The sequence below is a fragment of the Microtus oregoni genome, unplaced genomic scaffold, assembly GCF_018167655.1.
Source record: "Microtus oregoni isolate MIOR12 unplaced genomic scaffold, Mior012 000017F_ref0000208, whole genome shotgun sequence".
Taxonomy (NCBI): domain Eukaryota; kingdom Metazoa; phylum Chordata; class Mammalia; order Rodentia; family Cricetidae; genus Microtus; species Microtus oregoni.
In genome coordinates this window covers 431,919-452,459 of record NW_024543076.1, presented here as the reverse complement: position 1 = coordinate 452,459, position 20,541 = coordinate 431,919, and positions in this window count along the sequence as shown.

Sequence of the window (20,541 nt, the reverse complement as noted above, 5' to 3'; positions counted from 1 at the left end):
AAAGCAGGGCTTTGTTTAATTGAGACTGCAATAAAATCTACTGTAACCCGCTTACACAGGCCAAGGCCGGCTGCTCGGGTGCACGGCTGTTCAGCCTTAGTTGCTTGAGAGCCTCGTCTCACCGAGGTCCTTTGGTGCTTGTCACCTTGGATCTGAATCACAGCATAATACAGCAGAATGTATTAGGGATTTACGATGCATTTGTAAAACGTATTCTTTCTCTTTGAGTTCTAGCTGATGGAAATGCCATACAAGGTTTCGCAGCACAATGGAGACCAAAGTGGGATCTTTACTACAGGCTTTGTATATGGGCAGGAAACCTCCCAAGTGGAGGGCAGACAACTGACGAATTCTGTTGGTAAAGGTAGCGTGCAGCCATGGCAGGAGATAGGCCTTTGTGTCTCAGTGGGAAACTGCACATTTTAGTGCGGCAGAGGCAAGAAAAGATTTGGATGGGCAGTGATGGCCCACGCCTTTAATCCCAGCACTCAGGAGGCAGAGGCAGAGGCAGAGGCAGGTGGATCTCTGTGAGTTCGAGACCAGCCTGGTGTATAAAAGCTAGCAGGTTCCAAAGCTACAGAGAAACCCTATCTCGAAAAATCAACAAAGAAAAGAAAGAAAGAAAGAAAGAAGAAAGAAAAAGAAAGAAGAAAGAAAACAAGATTTGGAGCAGAAAGTCACATGTCATCAGTTGGCAGTGAGACCTACAGCCGTTGAGAGTAGCTGGAAGGGAAAACGTCCTCTCTGACGCTTTCCCCAGTCCCACAGTGAGGTGGGGAGGCTGGAACTAGGGCACAGAATCCACTATGTATGAAAGTAGGTTTCAGCTTGAAGGTGCAGCCTGAGTTGTTTTCAGATCCTAATATGCAGAGCTAAAAGTATAACTCATGGGGCTGGAGAGATGACTCGGTGAGCAAGAGCTTTTGTTACTCTTGCAGCATTTGGTTCCCAGTACCCACAAGGTGGCTTAGAGCCAACCCAAACTGCATTCCAGTACCATCTTCTCAACTCTGTAGGCACCAAGTGTGTGCACATACAAATATACACACAGGTATCACATGCATACACACACAAACATTCTTAAAGTAACCCAATGAACGTGGCTGTTCCTCCTTCCCGAGGCCTGCTTTGGACACACTGAACTGAAGTGCTGATCTAAAGTGAGGACCAATGGAGGGGGGCTGGCAAATTGGACATTAGAGACCATAGCTTAGAGGCCTGAGATCCAAGATGTGCACTTTTTTTTGTATCCCAAACTGGCCTCAAACTTGTTACCTACGTAGCCAAGAATGACCTTGAGTCTCTGATCTTCCTGTTTCCATCCAGGGCCTCATACCTGCTAGCAAGCACTATACCAATTAAGCTCAAAACCCAACCTGATGTTCTTCTGTACATAGGTGAAGTGGTGTATTTTCGTAAGAAGATTCTGACAGTTTGGAAGGAGGTGTTTTAATAGCTCCCAAAATCCCGACCTGAGTTCTTTCAGGTTATTCTTCTGCATTCTTAATAGGAAGGGCAAAGTGGCTCAGACTCGGGTTCCTCAGCTCCCCCTCCCAAACTCAACTCACTCCAAGAGGAACCTGGCATACTACAGTGTCACAGTGGGTAGGGTTTGCTGAGCTCATGAAGGTATTACTCCTGGCTGGTTTGCCCACTATGTTCTATTGTAAAACAGCCAGGTTTTTAATAATATTGTGGGCCCGTTCACCATTTGTTAGGGTCCCCGCCAGACCTTTCATCAGAGCAAGCCTTCAGCTGTCAAGCTGTGGTGGCACAGATACATCGTTTCAGGGTAAAATCAAGTCCGTTGAAATGAGTGGCGCTCTGTGTTAACACCTTTTGAAGTAGCTACATTTATCTGAAACAGTTCCATAAGGAGGAGAAATAAATTAATGGAATTGGCTTGGTGTATTCTTGGTTCTAGTTCAAAGTGAAAGGGAAGGGTTTTAGGGGAACATTGATGCTCCTGTCAATTGTCAAAGTATAGGACTAAATCTTCTTAAATAGGAAATACCTAAATAAAACCACAGATTGTAAATTCACGAGAGAAATGCATCAGAATATTCTCTGCTTGAAATTCATCTTTTGTACACAGAGAAACCAGCAGTAGTTCAGGAAAATTGGTTTCTAAGGGTAAATTACCCAAGGTTACTCTCCCGTATTTAAAAACAAAATAAAGAACCATGAGCTGGGGCCAGGAGCTATTGCTGGGTAAAAACACTTGCTGCAGCAGCCTGGTGGCCTGATTTTGACCTCTAGGACCTACACACAAAGGCAGGTGTGGTGGTGTGCCTCCGGAACAACAGCACTCCTGTGGGAAGCTGGGAGATAGAGGCAGGAGCTTGGCCCCGTAGCCTGGAGTGTGCAATGCAGCAGCAGCAGCAGCAGCAGCAGCAGCAGCAGCAGCAGCAGCAAGCCAGAGACCCGCCTCAACGAGATGGAAGACAAGAACTCTCCTGGTGCCCCCTGATTGCCATGTGGATGCCACGGCGCATGCACGGCACACATGCATCTCCGCTCACTCAGACACAGACATGAAACCACGGGATGGAGAGATGGCTCAGCTTGCTGCTTCTACAGGGAGCCTGAGTTCAGTTTCTAGCACCCGCTGTAGTGGCTCACAACCACCTGTAAATTCATTTCCAGGGAACCCAACACCCTCGTCTTGAATTCTTCAGCATCAGGAATGCAGCTATGTACACACATATATGCAGGCAAAAATATTATTTAAAAAGTAAAAAGTCAAAACCCCAACTCCCATTGTACTCCTAATATACATTAGAAGATCTTACCTCATTATGTGCATGCGACAATAACAGATGAAAAAAGAGGCCACGAACGAGCAAGGAGGGGGACCTGGGAAGGTTTCGAGGGAGGAAAGGGAAAGGGGAAATGATGTTTTTATATCACAATCTTTTTTTAAAATATTTATTTATTTATTTATTATGTATACAATATTCTGTCTGTGTGTATGTCTGCAGGCCAGAAGAGGACACCAGATCTCATTACGGATGGTTGTGAGCCACCATGTGGTTGCTGGGAATTGAACTCAGGACCTCTGGAAGAGCAGGCAATGCTCTTAACCACTGAGCCATCTCTCCAGCCCCTTTATATCACAATCTTAAAAAATAATTTTCAGTGCGGCTCGACTTAGGCTTTGCTTTGCTCTCCAGGCAGGGAGGGTGGAGGGACGGGAAAATGACTCGGGTCCACGGAGCCTGCCACGCACTTCTGTCAATTGACGGAAACCATAATTGACTGTTTTCTCCGACTTGCCAAAATTTTGTTTAAAAAGGGATGATAATTATTACATAAAAAAGCAGTGACTCCTATGGGATGCAGACATGGGGAGAATGGAAAAGGAAACCACGAATCGTCGTCCTATGGCTAAGTTTACATACAGCAAAACCATAGTTCAGCTGTGGATCAGGGAGCCAGAGCCAGGAGCACTTCCGATGCCACGTCTCTGCGGAGAAGGCTGAGCTGTGCTCCACTATCACTGAGGACAAAAGAGAAATAATTGGATCTCCGGTTCAGGAGGAGGGAGGGGGGAGCGAAGGCTCCCTCTGACACTGCAGCTTAAGGGCTCTTCTGGGGGGGGTGCATTCTGGGTTTGGAGGGAGGGAAGTGAGTTAAGGGCTCAGCTGAATGAAAGCATCCCATGCTTTCTGTTCAGTGCTTCTCAGAGGGCTGCGGTGACTCCCGTAGTCACATAGCTGGGGTTAAGTGCAACAGGGCATTGTCTATCACAGATAATGTCCCCTACTTCCCAGCATTCAATGTCTTTATATTTATATTATTTGGATAAATATTCTGAATAGAAATGCCTCTGAATTCTAGTTTCTTATGTAAGTATCTTGAGTTAAAGTTAGTATTTATTTATTTACTTATTTATCTATTGGGTTCAACCTGAAAATAGTTTCAGTCCAGGGGTTGCCTGGATCAGCCTGGAAATACTGCATGCAATAGCCTTCAGGTTCGTACCCCAGTTCCTGTCTGGACTTTATCGTTGAGGGACTGTGACCTGGAAGTGTAAGGGGACACCAGCACTGCTCCCACTCTGCAGTCTCTTTTGGTGAGAGTTGCTATCTTGGCAACAGAAAGAAAACCAGGACAAACACCCGTAACCCCGGCACTGTTCGAGGCTCAACACAGTACTTTCCAGGTAACAATTCCAGAGGGTAACAGAAAGCGAATGTAACCTAAGGGTATCTGAATTTCCAAGTTTTACCGAGAAAACTCAGGTCAGGGTAAGGGAGTAGAGTTAGGGGCTACAGCTGCTTTCTGGTGTCTGGAGGGTTTTTATTGACACTGTGGCTACAGTGTCTTAGGTCTGTGTCAACCGTGCAAGGATCTGTGAAAAGTTTCAAGCACCTCAAAGACAGGCAGCTGGAGTGAGTGAAGATTGAGGTGCCGGGGAGCTGGGGGTTCTAGGCTTTCTCAGGGACGTGGGTTTTCTTCCTGAATGAGGGGAGAGGTTGGAGCACGTAGAGCAGAGCAGTGACTAACTCTTGTTAGTTTGTTGAGAAAACAAATCACTCTGCTTTATACAGAAAGGAACGGCCATACTTGGTTTTTTTATTTTCGAGGAAACAACCCAGACTTCAAATGTTTCCAGTTACAGAGCTTGGGCTTCCCCTGCGTCCCGGGAAATGCCATTGCAACTCAAGTCTGACACCTAGTGGACATTGCGATAGTTAGTTTACAGGTCTGTAGCATCTCAGCCCTTAACTCGTAGGAGATTACAATGTATTTGACCATTCAGGTGTTGGCATTTTTTTTTTCTTTCGGTTTCTACTTTGCAGTTGGATGCTTAGTTTCAAGTATGAGCCATTTACTAACTCCAAGATACGTTCTCTGTATTTAGTTTCTAAAATCCATTTTGTAAGAGTATTTTATTAAGTCAGGCAATTTATGCAAATTGCTTGACATACTAGTACTTACGCAGCAGGAAGTTGGATGTTAGTATTTAGAGAAGACCCAGATGGTGTAAGGTGTAAACTTAACCTGTAAGCCCCATGTGTTTGAGGACAGCCTTCCTGGAGTGCTGGGGGCTGTGGTTCTTAGAAGTTAACAAACCACCAGCCGCCTGTTTTCACTTCTGCAAACAAGGTTGGTTGCCCCAACTGCACAGGATGGAGCTTATCGCACATAAGTGGGAGGTATGTAGACCGGAAGTACATCAAGATGTACACTTGCTCTCAGCTGGACAAAGATGGGAGGTACATTGCCCTGTCCCTGTCGGTTCTGCCTTTAGAAGCGCTCAAGTAACCTAAATTAGCGCCATTCTCTGGGAACTCAGGGTATGGACATAGCCAGTAATTAAATAAGTTTTCTTTATGGATTTGGTTTTTCTCCACAATTTTAAGGTTTAATAGTGGCCTATTGTAATATCTATGTTAAAGTTGTGTTTTTGTCTTCAGCCTCTGCCATTAGCAGAATTTAAGGCATTTTGTATATCTATTAATATATTATCCACTTGTAGCACGGGGTGGACTTGAACTCACAAAGATCTGTCTGCCTCTGTCTCCCGAGTGCTGGGATTAAAGGTGTGTGCCACCACTGCCTGGGCTCTAGGGCTAACTAGTGGCTTAGCTCTGCACTCTGATCTTCAGGGAAGCTTTATTTGTTAGATTACAAAAACAATGTCACCACAGAGTTAATGCTAGGTTGTTTTGAAATTTTCTCTGCCGATGCAATTAATACAAAACTCTTTAATTTAACCTCAGACAGGTTTTTTTTTTTTTTGGACAAGGGGAGAAAGTAGTCACATTCTTTACCAAACGATCACAAAAGCAGTCTCCAGGCCACATCCTAATATTCTTCTCCTCTGAAACTTCCTGAGTCAGACCCCACAGTTCAAATCATGCTCAGCACCACTGTCTTCCATGTTCCTACTATGATGGCCCATAAGCCCACTGAAAGTGTTCTTTTCTCTCTCTCTCTTTTCTTTCTTTCTTTCTTTCTTTCTTTCTTTCTTTCTTTTCTTCCTTTCTTTCTGAGTTTTGTTTGGTTTTTCTCTGTGTAGCCTTGGCTGTCCTGGAACTCACTCTGTAGACCATGCTGGCCTTGAATTCAGGATGAGGGGATGGCTCAGTGGGTCAGAGTATTTGCTGCACAAGCACAAGGACCCAAGTTCAAATCTCTTGTACCCATGTGAAAAGCTGTGTGTGCCCACTCACGTTGGTAATCCCAGCACTGGGAAGGGTTCAGATAGGATTGCTTGGGGCTTGCTGATTTGGTTCAGTGAGGGAGCCTTGTCTCAAGGAAAGAAAAAAGCGCTAGAGAACAGGACACTTGATGTTTTTCTTTGGGCTCTCTACATATGTACAGCCCATGCACATACACATCTGTGCATATCCAGTGCACGCACATGAGCACGCATGCGCGCGCAGACAGACACTCCAGGAGCGGCAGTTCTGCTTCCCGCCTGCAGTTCCAGTGCTATGAGGGAGCGTTTTAATGGCTGCTTTGTGTTTACATGGTGAGTTGTAGTTGCTGACAGTGATGTCAACCCAGAGGTGACCGAGTTCTACCACTGGTGAGACCACAGTTTTGAAGGTGGGGATGGTTCCTTTTGTGGGGGGTGTACTGTGTCCCTTTCCTCCTCACCTGGATCCGGCTCCCAAATGATCCAGAAATAGCTGCCGAATTAAGGCTGGCAGGAAGCTTCAGAAGGCCAGGCTGGCTTTTCAGAATGTCAGAAACTTAAAAGTACACTAAATTGTCACAAGCTTTCTTTGCTTTAGTGAGTTTTGAGGCACAAGTCGTCCCCCTCACCCCAACCCCGCCCCGCCCTGCCCTAACTGGCTGTGGTCGTGTTTGTTTGTGTAGACTGGATGCAGCTTTCTTGCATCTGACGTCCTTGGTAAGCTCGCTAAGCACTCAGAGCAGTTCTGTTCTGGGCACTTCCTATACCAGGAGTCAACTCTGCACAGCTGTCGCTGTCAATCGCTTGTCTTGAGTTGTGACAGCTAACCTAGCATGCTTTTTACCCAGACCTTCCAAGGAAGCTCTCCTTTGTAAGTTGGGTGAGCCCGGGGACATTAGTATATGAGCCTTGCTATTTGGTGTTCTCCCTTCAGTCTGAGGGAAACTTGGATGGTATTTTGGGTATTTTCATTTACTGTTTTATCTTCTTTTTTATGTGTGGATTGTTACCACTTCCTCTGTTCCCTCCTGGTCTGCTTCCATTTCAGCAGCTCCTTCTCCTCCTCCAGAAAGCTCTCCACACACACATGGGCCAAGCTGCTGCACCCGTCACAAATGTGTGGTCTCACAATAGAAAGTTTTTGACATCTTTACCATCTGGGAAATACAAATCCAGACTACATTGCCACTCCATCTCCTCCACACTGGGAGTGACCATCATCACAAAACAGATGCTGATGTCAGTGAGGGTGTGGAAGGTGGGATGGGAGACAGCACCACACACTGTCAATGGTAATTCATGTAAATTAGGCCAGTATTGAAGTCGGTGTGGGGGTTTCTGAGAGTTAAAAATAGAGCTATCAGATGATCCGGGTATGTCACTTCTGGGAACGTGACTATAGGAATTGTCTTAGTCACTGTTCTACGCTGTGAAAAAACACCATTACCAAAGTAACTATTATAAAACAAAGCTTGCTTACAGGTTCAGAGGCTTAGTCCATTATCTTCATGACCCGGAGCGAGGTGGCAGGCAGGCATGGTGCTGGTGAAGTAGCTGAGAATGGCACCCTGAACTGCAAAGAGAGAGAGAGAGAGAGAGAGAGAGAGAGAGAGAGAGAGAGAAACTCTGGGCTTGGCATGGGCCTTTGAAACCTCAAAGCCCACCCCCAGTGACACACTTCCTCCAAAAAGGCCAGACCTCCTAATCCTTCTAATCCTTTCAAATAGTGCCACTCCCTGGTGACTAAGCATCCAAATATATCAGCCTATGGAGACTTTTCTTATCCAAACCACCATAGGAATCTGGATCAGCATATAATCAAGGTTACTGAGTATGTACATGTTGGCACTAGTCACAATAACCGAGCTGTCCACCAACAGAGGCCTAGGTGAGGGAAATGCAGTATAACAATGGAACATTGTGCAGGTGTAAAGGAAAACAAAATCATGTTGATTCAGGAAAAAGGATGGAACTGAAGGTCAGCATGCTGAGCAAGACAAGAAAGGCAAAGATCAACCCTTCACATGGAGAGTGTGGAATTAAAAATAGCATCAATACATGTGGATCTAGTGAGAGGATGACTTGGGAGAATCAGTCAGACCAGAAGTGTAATGGGAGTGTAATAGAACCAAGGTTACATTATATACATGTATGAAAATGCCCCAATCAACTATTAATTTGTAACATTAGTAGATAACTTAAAAGTTCATCAAGGGGCTTGGAGACAGCTCAGTTGACAAAGTGCTTGCCGTACAAGCACAAAGACAATGTTTGATCCTCAGCATCCAGGCAAAAAGCTTGGCATGGTTGTTAATGCTAGTAATACCAACATGTATACACACACACACACACACACACACACACACACACACACACACACATTCTGAACTAAATTTTAAAGTTACAAATTTTATCTTTCCCTAGTTTGTAATGGAGAAAGTTTTTATTTGGTATTTTAAAATACATTTATAGTCTTTCACTTTTAAATCTATTCTGCCTTTGCCTCCTTCCCTGGGTCTTCCAAATATTTTGGCCAATTGGCACTATGCTAAATTTTATCAGTAGAGGGCACTAGAGAGACAGCAGCTACAAAGGACTTCTTTTCTATTTGTGGTGCAGGGCTCCATGCCAGCCCCTACAATGTGGGAGATTTTCCCAGTGCCCTTCTTCTTGGTCTAGATTCTTGGACACTGGGTTCCTAAGTCCACCCGCTGTGTACTACGGCCAAGAGCACCTTGCAGCAGCCAGTACAGGCAGTTCTATAGCAGAGTGTTTGAGAGAGTTACCTCGCTTAAGTGGCTTTCCTTGGTGCCCTAGATGTTTTATTACCGAGGCTTCTCTGCCATCCAGTGAACCCTGGCCAGGATTTCTCCAACTGCCCAGGATTTGGTCCTGGAAGCAGGAGGCTCCTCTAATGGATGCCTCTTGTCTCTGCTATGTCTTTCTTTTTCTTTGTTTCAGTTTTCCTTATTACTTGTGAATTATTAGACCCCAGACTTCCCAGTTCAGCTCCTTGCAGAGTTTCTGACTCCTGATTCAATCCCGACTGACGTACAGTTTGACCCATTTTGGAAGGAGATGGTGACTCTGCCTTTCCTCCTTCCCGCTGTTTTACTCTATAACAGGGAAAGGAAAGCCCCCACGTTTGCTTGTGGAGCCCTTTGACATCTGTCCCTCTTTATCTCCCAGTTCCCCTAGTCACGCCACAGTCCCTCTCACCGTCCCGCCCCCGCCCCCGTGGGAGTTTTAGACACCATTCTCTCTGGAGTTTCCTTCCTCACTTTTTTTAAAGATGGTATCTCTGTAGTCAGGCTCCCTTGCATTTCACAGTATAGCCCAGATTTCCTTCAAATTCATGGCTTTCCTGCTGCCACAGATTTCCAAGATCACCAGCATGAGCCACCACACCGGCGTCTTCCCTCTCCTTTTCACCCGAAGTCCTCCCTCAGGCTCCATTTTAAGCATCTTTCCCCCCAGAGAAGCATTTCTGCCTTTCGACTGTTGGACCTCCTCTTTCACTCACTTCCAGAGTGCTGTATGGCTCCTTCAGACTGTTTTCCATTGCTGAAATTTTATACGTCGTCAGTCATCTATTGGATTGGTATCCGCCCTGCCTTTATGGCCTATAAACTTGGCTGTGTGGGGTGCAGGGTTTACCACCTGTTACAAAGCCTGCATTTGTTCCTCCTGTCCTGGTCCCCTTGTGATTCCCCGGTCCATGCTTCAGTTTGCCACAAGATGGCAGGCTGAGACACACTGGTGCTTGGTCTCCGTGAGAAAAACCTAGGGTTTTATTTTTATGCCTTGAGCCAGAAGAGCATCTCTTTGAAGTCAGTGAATCCAGTGTTACAATTTTTTTTCTGAAAATGGCGTCTTCATCCTCCACTCTTTTTCCCTGCCTGCGGAGCGCTTAGGAATACTAGCAAACAAGACAAAGGGAGACTCTCTGGGGAACCCGACCATGGGTATTTCATTGTTTAGAGATGAGCTTTCAGGGCATGAGAACTCTGGGCACTGGTGTACAGGGAACCAGAATGCTTGGCTGTATCATGGACACTCATTAGGCTTCGTTCTGAGGAACTAAGTTCTGCAGGGGCCCAGGCCCAAATCTGGCCTCTGCCTGGCTTTGTAGACAAATTTTAATTAGAACAGCTGCTGCTATGGTGACCAGTCATGACAGTGAGCATATTTAAAGCCAAAGCTACTAACTGTGACAAAATTGGTGACTGTCTGGTCTAGAAGCACGGAGACTGTCTAAAAGCCTTAATATCTGGTTAGTATTTAGCTGATTTGGTTGAATTCCTTCTGAGAAGGGTACATGCCTGGGTAGGATGTGTGGGTTTCCGAGGGGGCTAAGAGCTAGAAGTGAGAATTATCTTCAAGAATTGTGTACTTGCTTGGTGTGCTGTGTTCTCCCTCTCTCTCCCCACCCCTCCCCAGGGTTTTCCTGTGCAACCCCGGCTGTCCTGGAACTGTGGTAAAGACCAGGCTGGCCTTGAACTCAGAGATCTGCCTCCTTCTGAGTCTGCTGGGATTAAAAGAGTGAGCCATTTGGGTGGCTGACTTCCTCTCAGTTTTTAAGGAAGAAGAGAGAAGAAACGATGTGAACTCCTTGTAGCGTCTCAGCATGCGTTCTCAGAGAGGGTCTGTTTGACTAATTAGTTCATTTATCAATATGGAAATCAAAGGCACAGTAGCTATTTACCTTTCATTCAAGAATATTCTTGGCACAGTTGGCACGGTCTAATCATGGGCATGTAAGCGCTCAGACTTGGCTCAGCCAGGACTGCGGTAACTCATTTTGTAAGGTTTACATGATTAAATATAGTCCACACAGATCATCTTTCTGCCAAACCTTCTGAGCAAAGAGAGTGACTATTTCTTATAGTTTTCTAACACGTACAAAAACAGGGAAGCGAGAAACAAGTTAATTATTTCAGAGCACACACAGACAGGGTGTAGCCAGATCCTGTTAGACAGCTTTTATTTAGGTAAATGAAGGGTGTACCATTGTGGGGAGGTCTGTGCGGGGGTAGGGAAGAATTCTCAGATCTTAAGAGTATTGGCTTACAACAAATGAACGAACACACACACACACACACACACCACCACCACCACCACCACCACCACCAAAATAACCTGTCATACTGTCTCTTTTCTTATTCATAGTAATTTTTTGTGGGACGGTTTTTTATTATGTGAAATATTCTCCTTTATTGGACATATTGAGTGTGTGTGCATACACACACTCACTTACTGACTTTTCAGATATGCAGACTGCGGACTCCTTTTATGTCAAGGTAATTTAGAATAGCACATCTCTGTTTACCTAGGAGGGAAGTGGGCAGGGTACTGTAGCAAGACATAAACATGGTCAGATCTTCTTAGAGTTCCCTTCAGACTACTGTAGTTAAATGTGTTATGAAAATATTATTTTGTAGCTGCTGAACACTCATATTTACCTGCATGTTCCTGTGCCATGTTTGGGACTTCAGAGGAATTGTTGCAAGTTGACCAGTCAGCCTTCATGGTTTCCCATCAGCCTTGTCTGTATCTCCAGGATTGCAGGGCTCCAGACTAATACAGTCCATAAAATGTACAGTGGATATCAGGACAGCAGAACCACAGAACATTCTGTCTCTCCTCCGCTCACTGTAATTTGGCGGCTTGTTTCCTCCATTTCCAAATACACATTAAACCAAGAGGAAACCAAATGAATCTGTGCTCCATCACCCAGCTTCAACAATTATTAGCCATTATCAATCAAATTACATACATTACATCAGTTTATGGTAAATTTAATATACATTTCTAATGCTGTTTATAAACATATGTATATCTATCATGAACATTTCAGGTCTAATAACATCATTTGTTTAAAAAATGTCAAGGAGCTGGAGAGATGACTCAGTGGTTAAGACAACTAGCTATCTTCTAGAGGTCTTGAGTTCAGTTCCCCAAAACCACATGGTGTCTCACAACCATTTAGAGTGGGATCTGATGCCCTCTTCTGCCATGCAGGCATGTATGCAAATAGAGCACACACACACACACACACACACACACACACACATATATATATATATATTATAGTCTGTTTACAGTTGGTGGTCACATCAGGATCCACACAGATTACTCAGAAATTTCCTTCCTTCCCCTTCTCTTCAGCGGTGATTCCTCTCTCTGTCTCCCCTTCTGTTTGGAAGCACAGTGTTGTCCATGTACTTATGAGCTTACCCATGGGCAAACCAAAGGAGAACATCCACAGCCCTAAGCCAGTTGCCTTAGATCCTGAATTGGGTGGCCTACTTAAAAATAATAATATTTTATTGCTTTTTATTTGCTTAATTGTTTGCTTTTGTGTGTCTGTGTATGAGTGCCTGTGTTCTAGGGTGTGCATATGTGTCTGTGTATGACTGTCTGTGTTCTAGTGTATGCATGTGTACCTGTGTATGAGTGCCTGTGTTCTAGCGTATGCATGTGTACCTGTGTATGAGCGCCTGTGTTCTGTGGTTGCATATGTGCCTGTGTTTTATGGTACACATATGGATGTCAGAAAAGCTATTAGGCGTCATTTCTTTCCACCCCTTGGGTCCTGGGTACCTATCTTAGGTCATCCCCAGGCACATTTACCCAAGTCATCTTGCTGCCCTGGTGTACATTACTTGTAAAACATGAGTTAAATTAAAAGTTTCTCACTACCTCTATCCTTCCTGGAAATTATTTTGGGGTTCACAGAGGAGGGTGTCCTTGTAATAATATGAATCTGTATAGTATACCTTCAAAAAGTAACGTAAGCGGACTTTCTGGAAAGGGGTAATGATGAAGTATGACTTTAAAGAGAAACTCTTTGTAGTCTTTGAAAACGAGAGAAATCAATGGAAAAAGATTAAGAATGCAACCAAAAGAAAACTCGGGTATAACCGAAAACACACATGATATTGCTATGTATTTAGCCTTAAGAATAAGAGATGTAAAACTCCTGACTGTGGTCAGCTTAGTCACCTCGTCGTTCTTCCTCTGCGCAAGGTCAGGCTTTCCTGCTTACATCTGTGAGGTGGTCAGCCTGTCATCATGCCGGAGACACGGACTTCGTGGCAGCTTGCTCTCTCTGTCCAGCTCCTAACCGCCACATCTGCCTTCCAGCTAAATGCTGCTGTCAGAGGGCTCTTATTCAGGCAATAGCATCAAATTGCCCTTCATTGGTGGTCGTTCAGAGTAAGCCCAGCATTTCTGGACTTGGATTATAAAGCCACACTGGCTTGCCTCCTGCCTGCTTCTCATCTGTTGCTCGGAGTACATTGGTCCTGTCTCTGTTTCTACAGAATATAGTTCTTACCTTTGCTCTTACTTTTGGGTTGAACATCCTGTGTCTCATCTTCATCTAAATTGGGGAGCTTCTTTGGTAGTGAATGTGTTCTTTTCCTTCCAGCTGCTCATCCAGGTTGTGATCATTCATTCATTCATTCATTCATTCATTCATGTAATTATTGTCTAAGCTTGTACTCATCACACAAAACAGACACAATACAGAATAAGCCAATCACTGTGCTGTGGTTGGAAGGTCAGGGCCATGTCTCTCTCTGCATACATGGAAGGGTCTCCATGATACTTCTCCTTGCCCCTTTCAGCCTCATGAGGATTGCTGTCCAGATTCCCATGACAAGAGAGAAACTAGCAAAGGGGAATGAAACAAACACCCAACAACAGGTTAAGTTTTATGCCTGTAGCTCCTGGTGGCAGATTCTTGTGATCCAAGAGCCCAGGGAGGTGAAAGAGGAACAGAATTAAAGGCCAACCTTGGCTATAGGTACTCTGCCTCAAAAACAGAACAAAAAAAGAAGTCTTACATGTCAGTCATTGCAGCTTTTGGGTTGAAGAACCGAGGACTTAGGGAAGGTTTATTTTTATGCTTAGGTGTGATGTAGAATGAGCAGTCATGTAGACATACGATTGGGCCAAAGGGCCATGGCCGTGCAGCAGGCCAGGATGGGAGACTCTGCAGGGCTCTTTGTCCACACTTCTTCTGCCCTCTGTGTAGCATGTCTTTCTCCTGGGGATGGGCAGGACTCCCAGGATGAGTCTTATCATCTGCTCCCAGACAAGGTAGGTCAGAGAATTTCTTTACGGCCAGTTCTGAGACACAAAGCCGGGATGGGTAGAGTAATATTTTTAGACTTTATGGCTTGCTTTGGGAAAAGAGGCTTAGTTTCAAAGATCTTCGGGGAAGAGGAATTCTGGCTTCTATAACTGCTTTGGGGGTGGTGGTCTCTGAAGGAGAGGAGGCTGGAGGGCAGGAGAAGGTGAGGGCGACACTGTGCCTCTGAGGACTCTGATGTGCTGCAGCTCAAAGCACTTGACTTGTAAAGTGTCATGTATGGGATTATTTTCCGATCAACACTGCCTTATACCTAGCACACAGTAAGAACTCAATATAGATATTATTATGTGTGGCACCACCAATTATAACCCAACTTTACTTATACTAGGCAAATACACTACCTCTGAGCTACATCTCCAGCCTCAAAATGTATTTTAATAAATATTTAATCAATATTAAATGACAGCTTATAATTGCCTATAATTCCAGTTCTAGGAAATTTGATGCTTTCTTTTGGCCTCTGTGGGTACCAGGAATTCACATGACACATATGCATAGCTCTAGGCAAAACACTCATCCGCATCAAATAAAAATTAACAAATAGTTTAAAAAAGTAAATCTCATAAGTGTCTATGATTCATTTGCACACATATTTCATCCTCATTCTTTGCACTAGCTGAGTCTTAGAAAGTTAAGTGAACGCTGAATTAGTCAACATGGAGCCATTGTCCTTAGAGGAAGCACAGGGTTAGATTCCTGTCAATCTTTAGTTATACTTTTTCTTTTCTTTTTTCATTCATCATATAATTAATTTTTATGTGCTTCCGTTCCCAGACAGTTTATTTAATATTGTTGTTGATTTGTTAACATTGAACTCATGGCAGAAACGTTATAGGTTAAGGCTAATGGGGGCTAATCATATACACACTCACAGACACACACACTCACAGACACACACACTCACAGACACACACACACAGAGTCTTAGTTACTATTATATTGCTGTGATAACACACCATGATGAAGGTAACTTAGAGACAAAATCATTTCATTTGGGCCTTATAGTTTCAGAGGGTTAGAGGCCATGGCTGTAATAGCACGGACCATGGCAGCAAGCAGGCATGGTGCTGGAGCAGTAGTTGAGGACTTAGATCTTGAGACACAGCAACAAGGAGGAGAGTGAGAAAGACGGGGGATGGCGGAAGTCTTCTGACACCCCAAAGCCTGCCCCAGTGACACTTCCTCCACAAGGCCACACCTCCTAGTCCTTCCCTAACAGTTTCACAACCAGAGACCAAATGTTCAAGCCTAGGAACCTGTGGCGGCTGTTCTTATTCAGAACACAGACGGACGGACAATGGATGGACGGATGGATGGATAGATGGATGGACACATACACACACAGACACACACTGATACAAACACACACATACACTCTCTCACACATGCACACACACACACACACACACACACACACACACACACACAGACTAAATCCTGAAACAAGAAGATAGAGGCAATCTTGTTTGAAATAAGACTGTGGATGTGGAAGGGCTCGAACGTCTTGCCACTGAGGAGCCGGATGTAGCAGCTCTTGCCTATAACACCAGCACACAGGAGGCTGTGGCAGGTTTGAGGCCAGCGTAAGCTATATAGTGAGATCTAGACCAGGCTGGGCTACCGGTGTGCGGTCCTGTCCCAAAAATCAAAACTCAAACCCAAATCATTTTGTTGCTCTCCTATGACTGCAGAAGGGCCATGCCCTTGGATGATCACAGATAGGTGAATTTGCAAGTGTGAAAAGCTAAGAACAATGAGGACTGACCGCATATGTAGACACAATAATAAAGTATGTACTATAGTTCATATTAAATGCAAATATGCGAGACATATACAGTTGTTACTGTCTTTAAAAAGAACTATTTTTATTTTTAATTATGTGCATTTGTGTATGTCTGTGGGTAAGTATGTGCACATGAATGCAGGTGCCTGTGGAAGCTAGAGGCTTTGGTTCTCTTGTAACTGGAGTACATGGATTCTGGGAACTGACCTCAGGTGCTTCGCAAGAGCAGTATGTGGCTTGGTGGTGGCGGCACACACCTTTAATCCTAGCACCTGGGAAGCAGAGGCAGGCAGATCTTTGTGAGTTCAAGGCCAGCCTGGTTCACACAGTGAGTTCCAGACAGGTAGGGTTGTTTCACAGAGAAACCCTGTCTCAATAAATAAATAAATAAATAAAATAAAACAACCCAGGAACAAGCAAATAACAACAACAACAAAACCGTATGTGTTCTTAACTCTGGGTCAGTCTCTCCAGACACTTGTTAATATCTTGTGCAGAACTGTGGTCTTGGTGATGGATTGTATGCATGTCAACAAATACTACAGAATTCATTACACATGTTTCTCAGGCCAGTCTTGAGTGTGTATGTTCTGGAACATCAGGATTCTCTGCAAAATAAGCTTGAGAATGGTGTTACCAGGATGCCCCTATGCCTGTGGCTTCAGAAGAGAGGGGGGCCTGGCTTCTTACAGTTGTACTTGGAAGGGGCAGGGTCATCTCATTGAAACAGAGACTAAATTCTATACCCATTTTGCAGCTGAGTAATTTTTAAAAATTTATTTAAAATTTAAAATTTTACATGCTATCTTCAGTTTCCCCTCCCTCCCCTTCTACTGCCCCTGCCTCTTCCCATCCCACCCCTCCCATCCATTCCTTAGGAGGTAAGGCCTCCCTTGGGGAGTCAACAAAGTCTGGTATACCAAGTTGAGGCAGGACCAAGTCCTTGTCCGAAGGCTGAGCAAGGTATCCTACCATAGGAAACAGACTCCAAAAAATTAATTCAAGTACCTAGGATAAGTCTTGGTCTGACTGCCAGGGGTCCCCCACAGATCAAGCCACATAACCATCACCCACATTCAGAGAGCTTAGTTCAGTCCCATGCAGGTTCCCTAGCAGTCAGTCCAGAGTCTACGAGCTCCTACTAGCTCGGGTCAGCTGCCTGTGGTTTTCCTAATCAGGATATTGATCCCCTCCCCTTGTTCATATGTTTCCTTCTCCTTCTCTTCAACTAAGCTCCAGGAGCTCAGCCCAGTGCTTGGCTGTGGATCTCTGCATCTGCTTCCATCAGTTACTGGATGAAGGTTCTATGATGACAATTAGGGTAGTCGCTAATTTGATTATAGGGGAAAGCCAGTTCAGGCACCCTCTCCACTATTGCTAACTGAATAATTTGCCTGTCTTTTGTTATCCTGCTTTTCCAAGCTTTCATGTTCTATTTTATTGTTCCTCCTTGAATTGGGTACAGTTTTATCTTTTGACATGTTTGTAGACCTATTCACAAGAGAGGATTAATTATTGATTTTATAAACCAAATTTTATAAGCAAAATTGCGGTTGTCCCAGAAGATTGGAAAAATAGTTTCCATCTTTGAAGCTTCTCCTGCCTCCTCCTTCTACCCCTCCTCCTCCTTCTTCCTTCTTCCCTCTTCCTTCTTCCTTTTTCCTTCTCCTTCAATATAGGATTTCACTATATAGCACTAGTTGGCCTAGGACTCACTATATAGAACTGGCCTCAAACTCATAGACATGGCCTGCCTCTGTCTCCCAGGTCTGGGATTACTCCGAGTGCTGGGATTAAAAGTGTGCACCAACACACCCAGTTTGGAGATGATTCTTGTGGAAACTTCTGTTCTGTTCAAGCCTCCCAGTCTGTATTTGCAGAAGGAATTCTGCCTTCATCACATCCTCCTCTAGGCCTTTAACAGGAGCTTTTCATGACAAAAGCTACAGCTGTCCTCAGTTTAAATGATTTCCATGAGCTGCTCTTTTGAAAGCATCTACAGTATCCGTAGTGTCAATGCCACAGCACAAACAACGCTGTTTGCACGTAAAGCATGGGAGTAATTTCTAGTCCCAGGAAACCAGACCCTAGGGAGTGGGTTCGTTTTTCAGTTGAGCTCACCAAGGACACGACGACGACAGGTGCCAGAACCCTGCCTGGCACTGAATTTGTCTCATTTTCTGATGTCATCTCTAAACATCACAAATTGCATTAGTATGTTAAAACACTATTTGATAAAACTGATAATTGATGAAATATAATTTTAACATATAAAAGATCTCCAAAGGAAATGGTTTTTCATATACATTTTTGAGACTAATATTCTCCTTGCTCTCATGTTTTTTCTTTAACTTCTGAATTCTCTCTCTCTCTCTCTCTCTCTCTCTCTCTCTCTCTCTCTCTCACACACACACATACACACACACACACACACACACACACACACACATGCCTGCCCTGGGGCTTCTTGACCACAGGTCTTTTCCTTCCTGTCTTCTGTTTGGTCAAATATATAAAAAAGCAATTTGAAAGGACAAGTGCAGATGCCAGCAAGAGTTGGTGCTGCGTCAGCAAACTCAGAGATAGATCTACTGATCTGCAACCTTCTCCTATTCCATCAGCATAAAATAATGGAGAGTATCTATGTGGAGAAGGGTGCCGGAAAACGTGTAATTTCATGTTGTGTGTGGAAGCCTAAGTGGATTCTCTTATTCTGAAGGAAACTTTGGTTCAATAGGTCACACACCCCTTCCTGTCTATCAAGGATTTTCATCCCATCTTGCAGGATTTTTATCAAAAAGAAATTAGGAAAGCTTGCAAAGGTGGATAAGGATTTGCTCGTGGCTGTCTTTTTTTTTTTTTTTTAAATTTATTTATTTATTAAGGATTTCTGCCTCGTCCCCACAACCGCTTCCCTTTTCCCTCCCCCTCCCCCGATCAATTCCCCCTCCCTCATCTGCTCGAAGAGCAATCAGGGTTCCCTGACCTGTGGGAAGCCCAAGGACTGCCCACCTCTATCCAGGTCTCGTAAGGTGAGCATCCAAACTGCCTAGGCTCCCACAAAGCCAGTACGTGCAGTAGGATCAAAAACCCACTGCAATTGTTCTTGAATTCTCAGTATTCCTCATTGTCCGCTATGTTCAGCTAGTCCGGATTTATCCCATGTTTTTTCAGACCTAGGCCAGCTGGCCTTGGTGAGATCCCAATAGAACATCCCCATTGTCTTAGTGTGTGGGTGCACCCCTCGTGGTCCTGAGTTCCTTGCTCGTGCTCCGTCTCCTTCTGCTCCTGATTTGGACCTTGAGATTTCTGTCCGGTGCTCCCGTGTGGGTCTCTGTCTCTGTCTCCTTTCATCGCCTGATGAAGGTTAATATTCCTGAGGATGCCTATGTGTTTGTCTTTGGATTCACCTTCTTATTTAGCTTCTCTAGGAACATGAATTATAAGCTCAATGTCCTTTATTTATGGCTAGAAACCAAATATGAGTGAGTACATCCCATGTTCCTCTTTTTGGGTCTGGCTTACCTCACTCAGGATAGTGTTTTCTATTTCCATCCATTTGTATGCAAAATTCAAGAAGTCCTTGTTTTTTACTGCTGAGTAATACTCTAATATGTATATATTCCATACTTTCTTCATCCATTCTTCCGTTGAAGGGCATCTAGGTTGTTTCCAGGTTCTGGCTATTACAAACAATGCTGCCATGAACATAGTTGAGCATATACTTTTGTTGTATGATAGGGCCTCTCTTGGGTATATTCCCAAGAGTGGTATTGCTGGATCCAGGGGTAGGTTGATCCCGAATTTCCTGAGAAACCGAAACACTGCTTTCCAGAGTGGTTGCACAAGTTTGCATTCCCACCAGCAATGGGTGAGTGTACCCCTTTCTCCACAACCTCTCCAGCAAAGGCTATCATTGGTGTTTTTTATTTTCGCCATTCTGACAGGTGTAAGGTGGTATCTTAAAGTTGTCTTGATTTGCATTTCCCTGATCGCTAAGGAAGTTGAGCATGACCTTAAGTGTCTTTTGGCCATTTGAAGTTCTTCTGTTGAGAATTCTCTGTTCAGATCAGTGCCCCACTTTATAATTGGGTTGATTAGCCTTTTACGGTCTAGTTTCTTGAGTTCTTTATATATTTTGGAGATCAAACCTTTGTCAGTAGCAGGGTTGGTGAAGATCTTCTCCCAGTCAGTGGGTTGTCTTTTTGTCTTAGTGACAGTGTCCTTTGCTTTACAGAAGCTTCTCAGCCTCAGGGAGTCCCATTTATTCAATGATGCCCTTAGTGTCTGTGCTGCTGGGGTTATACATAGGAAGTGGTCTCCTGTGCCCATGTGCTGTAGAGTACTTCCCACTTTCTCTTCTATCAGGTTCAGTGTGTTCGGACTGATATTGAGGTCTTTAATCCATTTGGATTTGAGTTTTGTGCATGGTGATAGATATGGATC